Genomic DNA, 13,834 nt, shown 5'->3' on the forward strand with positions numbered 1-13,834 from the left:
AAAATTAGTGGAGAGGCTAAAGCACATGAGATCTCCAAGACCTAGAAATGGTTTGGGCAGATTCTAACTAGTTTGGAAGATATTAAAATAATTAATATTTTTAATGGAGTTCCTAAGTCTAAACTTAAGAAAAATAAAATATTAATGGGTGTTAATATAAAACTGGGTTAGAAGGTTCCAAAAGTCATGGATCAAGCCAAATCTAATCTTAGTCGTTGATTAGAGATTTAATCTCGGCCGTTGAAGGACCAACAGGAAAAGTATAAGAGGAGGTTTGGGGGTCAGTTGGAGAAAACACTAAAGTGATCAGTCTTTCGATTTACTAGAGCAGGGTTTGCTAAGTAAAGTCAAATCAATGATCAGCAGTGAGGTGCAGTGAGTATTGGACAGAGAGGCAAAGAGGTAGACGCAGAAGCCAGAGCAGGCTACACAGAGCCCAACAAAGACAACGCAGAGGCCAGAGGGCCTGCGTCATCCACGCAAAGTGCAGCAGGAGTGACGCAGAGGGTCCAGGGGTTGCATAGTGCCTCAAAGGGTTGATGCAGAGGGTTCTGAGGCTGATGCAGTGCTTCAGTGTTGCTGGAGAGGGTTTCGTGGGGTAGGTTTTCTGAATACTTGCTTCCGAATAGAGAGGTATTACTGCCGGTTATTTTTCTCTGTCGAGTGAGCCAGTTTGGCACCCAGTTGTACTCAAGGATATACTGCATAATAATAAACCCTCATAATTGTTGCACCGATTTTCCCGCATTGGGTTTTTTCGGGGACGAGTTGTCTAAAAATAACAGTGTCATTTGTGTGCTTGTTTTCTTTCAGTTGTTGATCTATAGATGGTTGAGACTGTATTGTGTTTATTTCGTTATTTATATGTTTTAAATAACTTGTTTGTAATTAACTTGTAGAAGAAATAAACCAGAAGAATACAGATTAAATTTCTAACGGATAGACTTAGAAATTTCAACAAGCAATCAGGTCAAGATGTTACTGAAAATTCGGATCCTTCTGATTATGATGAAGAAGTGGGAGAAATGAGTAAAACAAAGTTTTAAAATCAAGTGATCAAGGTGATAAAGGAACTCAAAGTCAAAAGGAAAAGACAAGACTTTTGGAAGAAGAATTGAAGATAGCAAAAGAACTCATCAAAGAAAATGAAGAGTCTGAGAAGATGATTGTAGTCTTAGAACTCAATTGGAAGAAATAAAGAATACAGCAACACAAGACCTCAAGAGAGAAGTCCAACAAAAGCAACAAGAACTCGACACAGCATTTGCAGAGATTAGCGGGATCACACAACAGATGCAGGAAGCAAAAATTGAAAGGAAGGAAGCTGATCAAAGATACATATCCGTTGTTGAGCAAACGCAAAAGGAATTAGAAACATCTTTAGTAGAAATAAGCAGGCTCAGGATTGGAAATGAGAAGCAGAAGGAATAGATACAGGTTCTCAACAAAGAAGTAGAGAAGACCACTCTTCTCAAGCTACAGGTTGAGGAGGCAGAAAAAAGAAGATCTTGAAAAGATGGTTTCGAGAAGATCTTGCTCAAAAGCAAAAAGAACTTGATGCAACCCTTGATGAGATTAACAAACTCAAGGATCGTAAAAAGAAAACTTACAAGATAAGACAGATGAAGAAGCAAAAATGAAGGCAATTAATGATGGTAAAGCTCCAGTTGATGAAGGTACAAGCTCCACATATTCGCAGGATGATTCTAAGAAGGAAGTTGATCAAAGTGAAAAGCCAAAGAAGAATGTTGCAACTCCAAAGAACAAGACCAAAGCAATCAAGAACAAAGGACGACACCAAACTACAACACTACCTCCAAAGAAGAATGAAAAATCTTCCAGGTACAACTATCAAGGACCATCACATCCGAATGAACCATTCAGGTACGCACATTTATTTAATGGTTATTGTTTTTTATGTGCGAACTATGGACATATGGCTAGGGATTGTGAAGTTTTTGACAGATACAATCATTATCTACAAAACCCTAGAATCAAGTTTGTAGGATCACGAGACAAGTTCCACAATGCTTTTGTCAGAAGAGAATACTTGTTAAATGGGCCAAACATTGAATGTTTCAAATGCCATAACTATGGCCATAGCGCTCACGGTTGTAGATATCAGATGGAATCACCTATGGACAACATTGAATGCTTCAAGTGTCATAACTATGGGCACATGGCTTGAGAATGCGGGAATAAGAAGGTTTGGAAAAGGAAACAGGTACAGGAAGACAAAGCAAGTAACAAGGTTTCAACAGTTATGCTTTTAGGATTTGTAAAAGCAAAAGGTCATGAGGAATTAACGGTTGCTTTAGATAATGACTCAAGTCAAGATGCCCGTTAGTGACTCACTATTTTGAACAATCTGGCTTGTTGACTCCTTAATGTTTGTAAAGGAGGAGTCTATGCAGTAGTATATGGCACAAGTCTATGACTGACAAGAAGGTAGTTTGAACAAGATGGCAGTTTCATTATAGGTTCAGGGGGGGAAATAGTTGAAGGATTACAAATTACTAGGAACGAGGCAAGATTAGTATGCAAAGGATATGCATAGGTTGAAGTAATCGATTTTGAAGAAAAAAATGCTCCCGTTTTCATAATGGAAGCTATCAAGATGTTTCTCGCTTATGCTTGCTCGAGAAAACTCAAAGTCTACCAAAAGGATGTTAAGTTAGCTTTTCTAAATGGTGAATTGGAGGAAGAAGTTTACATTGAACAACCCGAAGGTTTTTTGCTCTCTGACAAAGAAGACTACGTCTGCAAATTAAAGAAGGCTTTGTGTGGCCTCAAGCAAGCTCCTAGGGCTTGGTATGCTCGTCTTGATAGGTATCTACATCAACAAGGATTCAAGAAAGGAAGCGCTAACATCAATCTCTATGTGAAAGTGGATCTAGATAACCTAACGATTATCGAGGTATATGTGGATGATATAATCTTTGGAAGCAATGATGATAGATTAAGTAAAGACTTTGCCACAAAATGCAAAGTGAGTTGAAATGTCTATGCTTGGCGAGCTGACATACTTTTCGAGGCTTCAAATTTCTCAGCAGGATAAAGGAATATTCATATATCAAACCAGGTACATCAAGGAAATGCTCAAAATTCCAGATGGAAGATTGCAAGCCAGTCCTTACCCCCATGATAATAGGTTGCAAGTTAAGCTTAGAAGATTCGTCAAAGGATGTGGACCAAAGGTTGTATAGATCCATGATTGGTAGTCTCCTATATTTGACAGCCTCTTGGCTTGATGTGATGCAGGTAGTTGGACAAGTAGCAAGATTCCAACAGCACCAAAAGAATCTCATATTATTGCCGTCAAAAGAATTCTTCGATATCTTAAGGGCACAATGGAATATGGTCTATGGTATTGTTGAGGCCTCGAAAATCGCTGCCACAACAAAGGGGAAACCACCCGGTCCGGACCTTAGTACAGCTCCTTTTCCGTTTGGAATAGTGGCTCCGACTGGGGATAATGGGACCAGTTTCCCAATAATGAATGAAAGTGGGATGGACAAGTAACTTAAGAGGTATGATAGTGATAAGGGAACAACTAAAAGTATTAGCGAAATATATATTAGCTATAATCTAATCCCGGGACTTATCAATCTTTCCAAGCGTAGCGTTTGATAATCTGTGCTTTAAGGCAGGCATATAGATGACTCTAACACTAAAGCATAGACGTTTAAACCATTTAAGATTGCTCTGCATAATTAGTTATGCAGAGCGATAATAGCGAATTACTACACATTGTCATTCATATCATTGCTACATGCATGATTAAAAGAAAGGCATATCACAAAACATCCAATAGTGGAATGAAATGAAGATTTGATGTTACAGCGCATACATGTATTCAACAATAGCAAAAGATAATAACACAGCAATTCATATAAAAGGAAAGAGGACAGATGCAGATAAAAGTACCATGTAAGCTGCTCAACAATCCATTATGTAAATCGCTATGTCGCAGTCCTTCCTTCAAACCAGAAAGCATTCCAAACAAGAGACAATAGTGCACAAATGCATAAAACAGCCTTCTCGTCAAATAAAGGACTATTGGTCGAGTTTCACAAAAGAATATAGGCTGAAGCACAGTAGTGCAAACTTCAGCCTTTAAGTCTATTACAAAATTTTACGACCCTTTCCAAAACAATGAAAGGGTCTATAAATACTAATCTAATCTAAATATCTAAGAAAAACTGAAAAACTATTAAATTGGCATCAATAACTATTTCTCCATATTTCTTGGCGATCTGGCAGTCGGCAGCAATGCTTCATTCGGTGGGCTCTTTGCCTTTAAACCTCAACTGACATATCGCCAGCATTGGCTCTACTTCCGGTGGAGTGTTAAGACGCGACGTGAGCTGGGCATCATATGTGGCATCCTGAAAGTCGGGGATTAGGCACTTGAGAGCATCTGTTAAACACTTAAGAGCCGACCTTTGAGTGTGCGGTTTGATTAGAAAGAGCCAATATGCGTCGGAGGTTAAAGTTTTTACTCCAGCGATTAACTTTCTCTTTTCCTCCAGTGCATGATAACTTGTTTGTTCAATCATGTTCGCCGTGGTTATGCTTCCAGGTGTACACTGAGAGATTATGTTGGCCCAATAGAGTGTATTGTTGACCAAATCAATCATATTGTTGTTAATCATTTTACACCTTGAAGCTGCTCTTTCCGCTTTCATCATTTGAGTGTTCCATTCCGTGAAGAGTATGTCTTTGAATGGCTCATAGATCCTAGGCAAGTTTGCTTCTTTTCCCTCATCAGTATCTTGCCAATCAAGATATGAGGTTATGGTTTCTTCGGTCTGATCTAGCTCATTTCTGGCTTTTTCAATTTGCTGACATACTGCTGTAGATACTTCACATAATGGCTCAGCCTCAGTTAGTTGTTGGCACAAGAGTCTAACCTGAGAGATTAATGCATTATTTATTTGAGCTGCCTCTGCTCTGAAATCTTCGACTTTCTTAGTGCCCTTGATATCTTCGAGCTGTGCTAATAGTCGAGCAATTTGCTCATCCTTTGACTTCGTCATTAGCTCGTTTGCTGCTCTCAATTGTGCCAATGCCTCTGTTAATTCTTTCTGCTTCTGGATTGAGCTCTGATCAATCCTCTGTTTTTCAGTCTGCAGTTGCTGGGTTAATACATTGTTTGCTTGCTGTTGCGCCAGCAACTGCTCTTCTACCTGTGCTGCTTTGTTTCGCGCCTCGGCTACTTCTGCTTGCAATGCACAAATCTCCTGGTCCTTAGTCTTTAACAAAAGACTTACCTCCGATGCTTTATCAATAGTTGCTGCAGAATAAGCTCCCGCATACTGCGATAGCTTGGTTAGATCATCAGAGGGGTCCAATTCTTCCTTCCAGACTACATTCCCCGTGACTGTCTGCTCAGGAAAGGTGGAAGGTTGATCAAGCCTTCGTCTCTTCCTTGAGCGCTTAACAACTGCTTTGAGCCTAGGGCTGTAGAAAACGTCCAGGGGAGGAATATCTTCCACCTGGAGCACAATCTGATTGGAAGGGTCTTTGGTGATTACCTCGAGATCCTTTGAAGTGGGTGGGCCGCTGGTTCCGCTTAGAACCTGAGAAGAAGTGGTGTCTGGTGCGTCTTTGGAGCCTTCCTTTCCACTGATAATGGAATCGAATTGATTCCATTGTTTCAGCAATTCAGGATCTATGGAGGTCTGGGATTTACTCTTCTCCTTTTCTTGTTCCAACCTCTTTTGCTCCTCCAACTCTTTCTGCTGCTGTTCTTCTAACTCCTTTCTCTGTTTCTCTTCTTGCTCTCTTCTTTGCTTATCTGCTAATTCCTTTTTCTGCCTATCTGCCAGTTCTTTCCTTTGTTTTTCTTCTTCTTCCTTCTTTCGCTGTTCCTCCATCTGCTTCTGCTTTCTCTGTTCTTGTTCCTTCTGCTCTTTCTGCTGCTTATCCATTTGCTCCTTTCTCTGCCTCTCTGCCTGCTACTTCTCTTGCCTTTCCTCCTGTTGTTTATTTTGTTCTTTATTTATAACAGGAGGTTGGCTTGTCTGTTTCTGACCGGGCTCGCTTGAGGAGGACGCTGAGGTTAATGACGATAAATCCAGAGGCAGAGTTTGCAACCTCTGCTCTCTGAGTTTATTGAACTCAGTTAAATTCTCATCATTGTATCTCATCTTGGCAAGCTGCTTGGTTTGGCTTATTGAATCGGCAGCTCTGAACAGGTCATCAAACTCATCCTCTTGATGGTCAATCTTAGTCAGTTTGGCCTGTTCTAGGGCATTGTAGGCAGTTTTATGTGGATCATAGAGTCTGGCTGGCATAGTGGGCAGGGATAAAGCTTGCATCTTTATAGCCTCCTTTTCTGCATGCTGAAGATTATGCAGAGTAAAAACACCCATCCTTAAGGGAAAAGAGGGCCAGCCCCTCTTCTTCTCTTTCTTGAGTGTTTGGGTTACACTCTCAGCCATAATTTGGTAGGATATCTCTCGGGCTAACAGTTTGTCTGGAACATATAGAGGGAGAACATGCGGTTTGGCTTGGCTTCCATAAACCCTAATATAGGTAAAGTGCTCTTCTCCAAACCATCCTGCTACAGCTGGTAAGTCAAAGGAAGCGAGATAGGAGATTTTGGGAATAGGCCGATCAAAAATGGAATAATGAATGGGAACCATAAAACCATTGCAAATTTGATACAAATGGTCCTTGTAAGAGGACTTCCACAATTTCCGATGATACAAATGAATGGGCGAAGGGTCTTGGGTGGTCCATCTCCAACCGAGGATGGGAAACTCAGAGTTAAAACACAATGTATCCATAATGTAGGCACTATAATAAAATGGGGGGATTTTCCTTTCGGTGACTACAGATTTAGCTCTAAAATCCCGAACAGCTACAGTCAATTTATCAAAAAGAATGGTGGCCCAATCCATGATAAAACTATTAACAGCTGCTTCCATTAGGGGAACCATTTCTATATCGAAATTGGCAGAATCATGTAATCCCCATAGCCTACACATCATAATTCCCGCATAGCAATAGGGAGAAGCCAAGGAATCGACGGAGTACTTACCCGAGCTTTCGTGCTTGTGTTTGGCCGGGTTCTGCCTCCAATCCCGAATGGGCTCAGATGGTACTTCATTTTCAGCTGCAAACTTCTCCACGAAGTCTTTGTTGTAGATTTTCTCTGGCTCAGGCAAATGATACATTTCCCTTAGGTGCTCTGGCTTGAACGACCCGAAAATCCGTCCGTCTCTTGTGTGGAACGTTCTGTCAATGATTGGAATTTCCTCAATTGCCCATCACACTACATCAGTGTAGGGAAGGACTTGTTCTCTGGCGGCTATTCTGTGAAGAAAGGAATCGGCCAACTCTTTGAGAGTTGCATCGGACTTTTTGAGTGGGTCCGCAGTAGCCACTGTCCCTGAAACTTTTGGTTGCTCAGCTTCTAGTAAATTATATGTGCCCTGCCATGTAGTCTTGTTAAGACCAGTGCATGTAGTGTCTGAAACGAGGCCTTTCTTGCTATTTGCAGCAGCTTGACCTGCTACGGGTGTAACAGTAGAGCCCGTAGCCCTCTTGGATCTTTTTCCCATCATGCTTAAGCTTCTTTCAAAAGCCGAATCCTACACAATTGCAAGAGAAATCGTAACAACATAATAGCAATAACGCTTCACGGTGGGATAGATATATCATTTGAAGCGTGCCAAGATTAATTTTCAAAAGTGGCTGCGGATCCAATCGCTAAGAGGATATTGCAGATGCATTAATGGTGATTTGAGGCCTGCTACTCATTAAATGTGATGATTACACCGTTATCCGGGTGAATGACTCACTTAAGCGTGCAACAGATATTCTGGCGGTTAAACGCAGGTGTTCATTAATCGAAGGGGCAAAATCTTTTAAATACACACGCATTACCTTATCCCTTGCATTAACGGCTTTTTGGGATTTGCGTTTTGTCAACCGGATATGAATTAAAGCTTTAAGTGATGGCTTTTAAGACTGCCGACCACCGATGAGCGATATCGCATCGCTTCGGGGAATAGGTGCTGCACAATTATCACCAAATGATCGTGCCGACAGCCGATAAGCGAAATCGCATCGGGCTAGCGCATGGAAACAGAAGTAGGTGCATATAAAACGGTTTGGGGTTACCGATTGCGATATCGCATCGCATCGGGGGTAGGAATCGGGTGCCTCACCGAAGTGCGTCGAATTCTGCCGACGGCCGATAGCGATATCGCATCGGGTCGGGGCATGAGTTATGAGCCGTTAGTGGTGTGCATGTAACATTGCCGATCGCCGATAGCGATATCGCATCGGCGGAGACCAAAATGCCATTTGAATGCATCTCTCATGTTGTTGCGATATGCGATCTTGCGATCGCTTTATCGCAATAACAAAAGATTATTTATTATTTGAAACATTGATGTCCCAAAAAGGCTTAAATACATGAAAACTCGTTTGATTATGCGGCCTTTTTGAACATACAAGTATTGATGCCAAAATTTTAAAAGGGACCCATTCCATATGTTAATTTTTTGAAAAATAAGAATGATATGAAATGGGGGGTTGTTGTAGGGCACAACAATTGGCGATTCGCTGGAAGAACCAGTTATCTCTGAAAGTAATCCAAACACTTAAGCTTTTCAAAACTAGAAACTCAACCAGAAGGGAAAAACTTCTAATTTAACTGGATATTTGCGCGTTCTGAACCAAGTGAATTCTGTTAACTTCTTTCCTTTTGGTTTCAAGAAAAATAAATACATTCTAAGTCTTAAAATAGGCCTTTATTGGTTTATAATGATAAAACAAAAACTTTCCCAAATCAGCTTTTATAATTAACCCCTCTGTCATAGGTAGAGCCTCTGTTGCCAGCAAACGTTTATAGTCTCGACAGGGATACCTTTTAACCATAGTATTATTCACTTTTCCATTCACATAAGAGTGTGGTTAACAGAATGAGTCTAAAACATGTTCCCATATTTTATTTATCATCTGTTTTTTTTTTTCTTTGTCATTGATAAGATAAAAGCCATTGTCCTGGTTTGGTGGCCAGCTATTGACAATGCCATTCACTAGTAATAATTTAACTGAACGAGCCGGCTCGTGATGAGACCTCTTGTCTTGAAATTTCAAGCCATTACCCTGTTATGATAGGCAGTATTGGTAATGTCAGTCAAACTATTTTCCTATGAACATGGTAAGCAGGCTTGTAATAAGACCTCTTATCTTTAATCTTCTATATTTTAGAATTACACTCTGAGTAACCATAAACTTTAGTGAATGGGGTGAACAATTTTCTCCTTAAGAGCAAATGGATGACAGGTGAAGAGTTGAAGATGCTGAAAATGGGTTAGTTTTCACCTTAAAATGAATAACCTTTGGAGACCAGTTTTGAAAACAGAAAATGATTCACAGAACTTTTACCTTTCGAGAAGAGTCTTCAAAACATTAGGTGGTGATTTCAGAACAAACAGATATCTAGTTCCCTAGAAATTATTCCTTTTGGTTGAGGGTTCTACTATCTAAAAGCAAATATTTTTATTATTTTGTGAGACAGCTTTTTCAAACCAAGCCAAAGGTCAATGGAGATACTCTACAGTTTTATTTCCTATGATTCTAGAAACTACACAAATCTACAAAGAGGAGAAGGGATCACCTTCTCAATTGAAGAATTTCTTCAAGACCAGGCCATTAACAGGGAGAGAATCTCTCACCCCTGATAAGTCTTGCAATAAAAAGGTCGAATGGCCTATCTTTTCACAGATCTGAAATGGTCCAAGCCACATTTTCTGAAATTTGGTATGCTTACCCTTATCTTCATGGGCCCTGTCCCATTTGAGAACTAAGTCACCAACTTGGAAGTGTTTGGAATCGGATGAGGTTAAGTCAAAGGATGCTTTGATCATTTGTTGATGTTTGGCGTGGGTGATTCTGGCTTTCTCCCTTTCTTCTTCTAATTTGAGAATTTGGTCATGTCTAAATTGAACAGAGGAAGAAGGAGTCTCTTCGATGTACTGTACTAGGGCTAAAGAGGGTAGAACAAGATTGGTAGGCAATACTGCTTCTTTTCCATAAACTAGATTAAATGGGGAGGAACCTATAGAAGCCTTTTGTGTAACCCTATCAGCCCATAATGCGAACACTAGAGATTTGTGCCAGTTTCTGTGATTCTGTTCAACAGTTCGCTTAATGATTTTGATGAGATTTTTATTAGTAGATTCTGCTAAACCATTTCCCTGGGGATAATAATTAGCAGAATATTTCAGTTTAAACCCCCTCTTAATAGCAAAATCATATATAGCATTTCCTGAGAAATAGGAAGCATTATCAAAAACGAGAGCGTTTGGGACACCAAACCTGGTAATGATGAATTGGTCTATGAACTCGATGATTGCCTCTGAATTTGCTGCCTTCAAAGGAATAGCTTCTACCCATTTGGTAAAATAATCGGTAGCGGTGAGGATATACCTGTGTTGTTTGGAAGATGGTGGAGTTATCTCTCCAATGATATCTAATCCCCATTGTTCAAATGGCTGTTCAATGTTGACAGGTTGCAAAGGGAAAGCTGATTTCCGTTGTCTTCCACTAGCAGTTTGGCAATTGAAGCATTTTCTTACGTATTCATGAGCATCTCTAAACAGAGTAGGCCAATAATATCCAGCATGAATAACTTTGTGGGCTGTTGTGTCCGCCCCAAAATGTCCTCCCGCTGGCCCATCATGTAGCTCCTGTAAAACTTTTTTAGCTTCAGGTTTCTCAAGACATCTTAACAGGATAGAATCATAATTTTGCCTAAAGAGCACATCATCAATGAGAGTGAAATTCTTGGCTTTTAACCTAATGGCCCTTTTATTTTTGTAAGATAAATTTGGAGGAGCATAACCATTTTTCAAATAAAATATTAAATCTGCATATTGAGATTCGGAATCAGTGACACTTATCTGATTGATTGATTGAGTTTGATCCATGTCGCTTGATTCAGGAATGTTTGATGCTCCTGCCAATATCCTGCAAAAACCTTGGCCCCTAACAATCTTTGTTGGCTTTATTTCTAGGTCATATTCTTGAAGTGCTGTGACCCAATTGGCTCTTCTTTCACCCAGTTCTTTTTGAATTAATAGTTGCCTTACCGCTGGGAAAGGGACTATTACTTTCGTGTGAGTTTTCAAAAGAAAGGGCCTGTAATGTTTAACTGCTTTGAACACAGCAAAGGCTTGTTTCTCCACATCGGAATAATTTAGTTCGGCACCCTGAAGATTTGAGCTAAAAAATGAAATGGGTGCTTCCAAGTTGTGAGCATTTGGCTGCGTGAGAACTGCAGCATAGGATACATCGGACGCAACGATATACAATGTAAAATGATTAGAAAAATTGGGAGTATTCAAGGCTGGGGCATTGATTATTGATTGCTTGATAACATCAAAAGCTTGCTTTTCTTCTAATCCCCACTTGAAGACTGAATTCTTCTTGATCATTGTCTGAAGTGGTAATACAATTTGAGAGAAATCTGGAACAAATCGTTTGACAAAATTAATCTGACCCAAGAATGACTGCATCGATTTTTTATTGTGTGGGAAAGGGATTTCAGAAATTTCCTTAATCCTATCAGGATCAATATAGATGCCATCTTTGGATACTATAAAGCCTAAAAGCTTTCCTTGATCAAGAGCAAAGAAAGACTTCTTTGGGTTTAGAGAAATACCATATCTTTTGCATCGCTGAAAGATTTGATTTAAGTCATGCAAATGATTATATCTCTTTTTAGAATATACAGTAATATCGTCTAGGTAGACGACTACTGATCGATTAATCAACCCTTTGAAGGCTATATCCATGGCTCTCTGGAATGTCGCTCCCGCATTTATGAGTCCAAAAGGCATTTTCTGATATGCATAAGTTCCCCATTTTGTTCTGAATGTGGTTTTAAGCTGGTCCTCAGGATGAACTAAAACTTGGTTATATCCGGAGAATCCATCAAGAAAGGACATCAATTCAGAACCTGCTACTGATTGAAGAATTTGCTCCATAGTAGGTAACGGGAAATTATCTTTCAAGCTTGCTTTATTGAGGTTCCTGAAATCAATACAGATTCGAATGTCGCCATTCTTCTTCCTGACTGGCACCATATTAGAAACCCAATTTGAATGTCGGACCGGAAAGATAATTTTGGCTTTCAAAAGCTTATTAAGCTCCGACTTTATCTGGCTCTCCAAATTTGGATGTATTTTTCTTAACTTTTGCTGAATTGGTTTCTGATCAGGAAGCATAGGGATGGTATGCTGGATAATAGATGTATCATACGTCTTTAGGTCATCATATTTCCAAGCAAAGACCTGTTTGTTTTTTCTCAATAGTTTAATAAATGCTTCCTTTTCTTCTTGGGAAAGTCCTATTCCTAAGTTGATGTTTTGAGGAGCATCTTCTGTGCCTAGATTTATTAATTCAAACCTAAGGGTAGAACTTTGAAGTTTTGCATTAATTACAGGTTTAAACCTGTCCTTGATATCATAAAGGTCTTCAAGCTTCACCACGGGTTTGGGAATTGAATTTTCTTGAGGCGCTTGTTTCATCTGTAGATCGTGATCATCTTCCTCAATGACTTGATTGTCATAGGATTTTTCCGAAGTTAGAAACTGCAAGATATCTTCGTCATGGTTAAATACTCTCCAATTAGTGACATTGTCAGGAATTGAAGGCCTAAAAAGTAATTCTACAGAAAATCTATCAAGGCTGTAGTCTTCGGAAGGTAGAAGCTTAGAAGCTACATTGGCTAGTAGGTCGGCTGCTGAATTTTGTGACCTAGGAATGGAAGAAATGTTGAAGGCTGAAAAGTGTGAGGTAAGATCCTGCACTAACGATTGATAATGCTTAAGGTGAGTCGAAAGGCAATGAATTGCATTTCTGACTTGTTTAACAATGATTTCCGAATCACCGAACACTTTTAGATATCGCACTTCAAGGCCGATTGCTTTATATAAACCTTGGACCAAAGCTTCATATTCGGCTGTGTTATTAGTACACTCAAATTCTAACCTACAAGACAGCATTGTCTTTTCTCCTTGCGGGCTAACCAAAATGCAACCTGCTCCTGAGCCTTCACTGGACTTAGAGCCATCAAAATATAAAGACCAAAATAAAGAAGTATTAACAAAAATATCTACATTTTTCTCAGCATCATTAAAACATCTGGACTTATCTGTTTGTGAAAAATTTTCAATTTGAGATGTAAAATGATTAACTGAAAAAGGAGATGGTTGGGCAACAAAGTTGCCAAAGAATGATTCGGACGAATAGTTCCCCAAAATATTGTTGTTGAACGCCACAGGTTGGTTTTCTTGCTCAAATTCAGTAACTGTGTGGGTCATATGCTTCTCCCGATCGATCCTTATTTGATTCGGCTTTCCCTTGTAAGGAAGCCACATATGTGACCAATCTGTGGAAATATATCCATGCAGTTTTTCAGACCAATCTCTGCTTAAAATTAAACCATAAAATTCAGGTATGTCGGCAATTAAGATGTCAATCCTCTGAACAATTCTGGGGTCGGCTGACAACCTAATGGTTACAGAATTAATTTCTCCCACAACCTGCACCTTAGTCCTATCCAACTGTACAATATGAATGGCAGACTTCTGGGGTTCAATGTTCAGCTTAGAGCAAACTGAAGCTGGCATTATGTTAGATGAAGCCCCTGAATCAATTAAACAGTTGTGCAGGTTTCTATTATAAATCTCATAAGTCAGCAGGAAGGGTGGAGTGTGAGAATTTGATTTATCTCCGATTAAAACTGAATCGGTAATTTCAACCATACCTGCAGGAGGCTGGCCTGAATCGTTGGCAGCTCTTGCAC

The 13,834-nt window shown here is 39.8% G+C and overlaps 1 protein-coding gene across 6 annotated transcripts in view; it reads left to right on the forward strand.

Moving 5' to 3' along the window:
• Positions 1–13,834, forward strand: part of TPR5 (Tetratricopeptide repeat (TPR)-like superfamily protein) — a 365,268-nt gene that overhangs the window by 309,299 nt on the left and 42,135 nt on the right. The gene's annotated exons all lie outside the window — the stretch shown is intronic.

Source organism: Pinus tabuliformis, chromosome 6, assembly GCF_031772625.1.
Source record: "Pinus tabuliformis cultivar Carrire ecotype Pingquan chromosome 6, CPIR1, whole genome shotgun sequence".
Taxonomy (NCBI): domain Eukaryota; kingdom Viridiplantae; phylum Streptophyta; class Pinopsida; order Pinales; family Pinaceae; genus Pinus; species Pinus tabuliformis.